Consider the following 6,000-nt stretch of genomic DNA (forward strand, 5'->3'; position numbering starts at 1 on the left):
AGTGCTCTCCAATTTGTCCCCAACACACCTTCTGGAACATTTCATATTGCTCCACGTCATACCCCTACACTCCAGCCAAACTGGCCTATTCCCTCAACTAGAGATGTCATTTTTGTGTCTTTACACCAGCTGTCGTCCATTCCTGGGATGCACTTTCTTTTCACCATGGCCTCTTCTAGTCCTTAGCTTCCCAAACCCTGAGCTCAGCTCAGGTTTCCCCTTCCCCACTGAAGCCTTTCCTGAGTCCCCTCCCCTTCCCCCGCCCCCAGTATTTAGAGATTTCCCCTCTTTAAATTACTTTGTTTTTACTTATCGCTTGTAGAGGTAGCTGGGTGATGCAGTGGAGGGGGCACTGGGCCTGGAGGCAGGAAGACTCATCTTCATGAGTTCAAATCTAGCCTCAGACAGTTATTAACTGTGTGACCTTGGACAAGTCATTTAACCCTTTTTGCCTCAGTTCCTCATCTGTAAAATGAACTGGAAAAGGCAAAAGCAAAACACTCCAGTGTTTTTGCCAAGAGAACCCCAAATGGAGTCATGAAGATTAGACATGACTGAAAACGACTGAACAGTAATGTGTCTATTGTACCCCTCTAGCAGGACGTAAGCTTCTTGAGGCCAGGGACCATTTTGCTCTTGTCTTTGTATCTCCAGTGCCTAGCACAGTTCCTTATACATAGTAGACTAATGGTCTGAATTGAGTTGAATTAGTGATGAAGGATAGGTAGGACATACCTTACCAGTTTGGGCAAGATACCCAGCCCGGTATTTGATCAATCAATTAATCAACATTTGTTAAGCATTTTAAAAAACATCTACTACCCACCAAGCCCTGTGCTAGGCATTGGGAATGCATTCCTTCATTGTTTGTCCTTCGTTCTGGAAGAAGACCATCAGGAAGGTGATGTGAGTGAATTGGACTTAAGTGAGGGAGAGCTGGGCAAAGTCACCAGCCTCACTCTCTCCTCTGGAGCTATCTGGGTCCAGGGGCAAGATATAGATCAGGATGACTGGAGATGGCCCAGGATGCCGGGGGAGACCTTGGCCTTTTTAAGCTAAGGCCTTTCCCAGGTCTCAGTTTGACTGAGGCAACAACCATTCAGTGATTAAAGGCCAGTGGTTTTTTTTCTTTTTTGTTTTTGTTTTGTTTTTTGATTGGGGATACAAAGATGAAGACAAAGAGCTTTTGATTCAAGTGGCTTTTCTTGGTCACTTTAGCTTTATGTATATGCCCCAGGCCTTCTACCTGCTTTAACACTCAGTTTACAGATTGCTTTGCTTTCAATAGCAACATTATCATGCCCATTTTGTTAATATCTATTACCTCTCTCTCGGGAGGTGGGAAGCTTTGTCACTGATCCTCTGGAATCAAGGTTGACCATAGCACTGATCAGAGTTCTTAAGTCTTTCAAAGTTAGTTCATTTTTACAGTACTGTTGTGGTCATATAACTGGTTCTCTTGGTTCTGCCCACTTCACTTCATATCATTGCTTATGTCTTCCCAAGTTTTTCTGAAAACATCTCCTTTGTCATTTCTTACGGCATCATAATATTCCAGTATGTTCAAATGCCACACCTTGTCCAACCCTTTCCCAATTTCTGGGCATGTCCTCAGTTTACAGTTCTTTGCCACCACACAAAAAGGTGCTATGAGTATTTTTGAACCTAAGAGATCTTTTCCTCTTCCTGTGATCTCTTTTGGGATGGCCTTTTGTCCAGGGCATCATAGAGGACATTCCTGTTTAGACATAGGCTGGACTAGGTACTCTCCGAGGTTTCCTTCCAAGTCTGAGATTCTGTGATTCCATGGTCTGAGACTCCAATTTTGATGTTCTCTCCACTCTAACCTGTCACTCCACACTTTGCTGTTGGCTCAGAATGTTAGGTAGGTGGGCAAGGCCCAGAATGTAAGGAGAATAGAGATGCTAATCCTTTAAGGAAAGGGCAAAATTTGATTGAACTGCTTATCTGAAATGTAATTGCATCAGTATCGTGGAATGTGGGTGCCAATGAGGCAGGGAACTCTAGGGATTGGGGATTCTTTCCTGGTCATAATTCTTTGGGAGGTTATCTCCCATGTTAGTTCCCACTCTGAGCTAATAGATGGCTGCTGTCACTTCCTCTGTCCAAGTAGCAACAGAGTTAACCCCCTTATCCTTAGCATCCAGGCCCTAGAGGTGGTGGAGTTCTACAGTGAGTGCTTGAGTCATTTGTGGGGAAGAGATAAAGCATGGAACTATAGAAAGAATGCTGGGTTTGGAGTCAGAGGGCCTGGGTTCAAGTCCATTTACTTGTTATTACTGGTTATGTTACCACATATAAATCATTGAACCTCTCTAGGCTTCAGTTTCTTCATCTGTAAAATGAACAGGGGGTAAGATGAAAAGTCCCTTTCAGCTCTAAGTCTAGGACAGAAGTTCTCCAAATGTAGTCGGGGGTGGGGGGGAGGTCTGTGAGCTCAAAACTATTTTCATAATGTTAAGAAAGTTTAATTTGTAATATGGTATTTCTTTTCAGTGTGAACATTCGCATTTTGGAAATCAGCAAACGCTACAAATCAGGGCTTGATTTATTGTTTCGTTGATTGTCTAGACTTAAGAAAGTGATGGAGAAAATGTTAATGATGCAAATGAAACTTAAATTTTTGGGGGAGCAAGCTTTAAAAAACATTTACCAGCACACTGTTGGATATAACCCACATAAGCAAAAGCTCTTCGGGGTCCTCAATCATTTTTAATAGTGTCAAGGAACCCTAAGATGAAAAAGCTTGGGAACCACTGGTCTATGCTTTTGTGACCCCAGAGACTGAGGAAGCAAAGAGAGAAGGCAAAAGGAGACACAGGGACCAAGTGTAAGGACTGGTATATCTGGGAAGAGGGACGGAAAAAATGGAGAAACAAGACTAGACAGCCCACCACCTTCCCCCCAGGTAAGCACCGTAGATGCAGGGCATGGAGGTGAGTCTGAGCTTCTGCAGCCACATGAGAATCATCAGAAGAGTGGAGATTGTCCCTGGCTTACAAGTCCCAAAGTGTTTTCAGTTCATTGATTATTATAACCTGCTATTCTCTGTCTTTACTAAGGATTGAACAAATGGGAAGACCTTATGCCTGGGAAACTGGAAAGGGATTTAACAAACTGCAGCAAGCTCCTTGTGTGAGCTCAGATCCTTCCTTTGACTTGCCTGGGTGGTAGGGGTTTTTGATCCTTACTTTGGCTAAAGCTTTTGAGTCTGTCTTTAACCTTGGATTCCACTTTCTCCTACTCCACACTGTCCTTGCTATCTATACCTTTTGCCTCACACTTTTTAGACAGTTGAATACATGGTCATAAGATCAAAGGCTCATAGGAGTTTGAGTTGGAAGGGACCTTAACTGAAGCTATGTGAATTAGTGGGTAGAGTGTTGGGCTAAGGGTCAGGAAGAAGTGGGTTCAAATCCTGCCTCTAACATGGGTGACCATGGTCAAGTCACAACCTGTCTGAGTCTTAGTTTCCCCATCTGTAAAATGGGGATAATAATACCCATAGTACCTTCCTTACAGGATTATCATGAAACTCAGATGAGATGGTAGAAGTGGAATGCTTGGCAAACTTTAAAGCAGAAATGGACATAATTTGGAAAGAGCATTGGCTGCAGATTGGGAGGCAGCAGACACTGCTTCAAATTCTGCTTCTGACGCTTAGTTTTTTAATTTCCCTGGACCTCGCTTTCCTCATCTATAAAAAAGAGAGGGTTGAACCAGATGACCTCCGAGTTCCTCTCCATCTCTAGGCCTATGATTCTTTGAAAGAGCTATATATCAGTGTCAGCAACCATAATAATGATAGTGATGACAGGTGCAGTGGGGAGGTTCAAGGCAGGATCAGGGAAGGCTTAGGGAGAAGGTGGCATTTGACTTGGACTTTTGAGGATGGGTAGGAAGAGCTGACATTAATAATTGCTGACATTTATATAGGGCTTTAAGGTTCACAAAATGCTTTACACAGATTATCTCATTTTACCCATACAACAATCCTGTGAAGTAGGGAGTGCAGCTATAATTAACTCCATTTTAAAGAGGAGGCAGTAGAGCTCAGAGAGGAGAAGGGGATGAACTTATACTAGAAGGCAGTGTGTGTTTTTAAGGCCCAGTTTCTTAAAAATGTAGTTTGTTGAAATTTGGGAACCAGGCACCAGCAATGAATTTGCACGATGCCATAAATACGCTCTCTCCAAGAAAAGCTGGTTCTATTAGAACTTCAGAACACACCACTTGATTCCACCTTTTACTTTGAGTGTAATTTTGGAAAGAGCCCTTAGTATTGGGTTGGGGTCTCCAGAGAGGATTCTCCCACTCCTTCCCCAGTATAATCTGCATTCCCCTTGGGGGCTCTGGCACTGCTCCAGAGACCTTGTCCCACCAAAGGATTCTACTGAGCCCCTCGGTGCCACTGATTCTGTGGTCACTCAATGACATCACCCTCAAGGCAATATAATATATCACATGGCTTCCAGGTCATTGTTCATTGTTCTGACACAGGCCAGAAAAAAACCAACCACCCTCCAGTATCAAAATCCCATTTCTTTGACATGTTGGAAGCTGTCACTAAACACAACAAATTCAATTCGATTAATCCCTGCCAGTGTGATTGCCTTGAATCCATATGCCCTGGACCTGCTATTCTCTGTCTTCACTAAGGATTGAATAAATGGGAATCAGTCCAAGCTACAGTGAAATGGCCTGTAGGTCTGGGTAGGTAGCCAGTCTTCAGCCAAGTATGCCCACCTGACCATAGTAACATTAGGGAGGTAGGGTCGGCTCTTAGTGACATAGTGCCAAGAAAGAGCACTGGTTGTGGACTCTGCAGACCTGAGTTCAAATCCTACCCTGTGCTGTTCTTTACTTTTTTTTTTTTTTTTGGAGCGGGGAAGGCAAGGCAATTGGGGTTGAGTGACTTAGCCAAGGTTACACAGCTAGTAAGTATATCAAGTGTCTGAGGCGGAATTTGAACTCAGGTCCTCCTGACTCGAGGGCTGGTGCTCTACTCACTGAGCCACATAGCTGCCCCTGCTCCTTACTTCTTACACCTTCTTTGGTCACTTCACTTCTCTAAGGTTCCTCCTCCATAAAGTATGAGGTCTCTGAAGTCCCTTCTCCTCTAGATTTATGAAGGCAGAGGACCTGAGTTCAAATAACACCTCTGCTGCTCCTGACCTTAGGCAGGTCACTTTTATGATGTCATTTATATGACCCTTGGAGGTTTGTAAAGCACATTACATATGCTATCTTATTTGATCCTTATTATAATCCTGGGAGCTAGGCATTATTATTATTTTTATTTTCAGATGAGAAAACAGGCATACAGAGGTCAAGTGACTTGCCTAGACTCACACAGCTATTAAATGTCTGAAGTGAGATTCTGAACGTGCTATTCCTAACTCCAAGCCCTACCCTCTATCCACTCTATCCACGACTTAGTTACCTGAGAGGGGCATAGAGGATATGGGTCAGGAGCAGGGCTTGAACCCATATCTTCCTGACTCTGAGGCCAGTGGGCCTCAGTTTCCTCATATGTAAAATTGGGGGTTAGACTAGATAGCCTGGGAGGTCCATTGCAGACACTTGCTAGCTGTGTGACCCTGGACAAGTCACTCGACCTCTGTCTGCCTCAGCCTCTTCAACTGTAAAATGGGGGTAGTAATAGCCCCTACCTCCCAGGGTTGTTGTGAGGTCTAAATAAGATATTATCTGTAATTCGATCGGCAAACTTTAAAGAGGTATACACATGCTATCACCATCCACGCCATTAGCAGCAGCGCTCTAGATCTAACAACCTGTGAGCCCAAACCGCGTGTGTATATGGCGACTGCGGAGTGAGGGGCATGGTCAGCGGGCTTCATCAGAGGGGGCGCGGCGCATCTCGAAGACTGAGTTGGGAGAGCATTCTCTCAGAGGCCTCCTGGTCAGCTCTGGCTGAGAGAGTGAAATCACCCAGAGCAGCAGCGAGGGTGGGGGGGA

This window comes from Trichosurus vulpecula, chromosome 3 (assembly GCF_011100635.1).
Source record: "Trichosurus vulpecula isolate mTriVul1 chromosome 3, mTriVul1.pri, whole genome shotgun sequence".
In the NCBI taxonomy this organism is placed as follows: Eukaryota; Metazoa; Chordata; class Mammalia; order Diprotodontia; family Phalangeridae; genus Trichosurus; species Trichosurus vulpecula.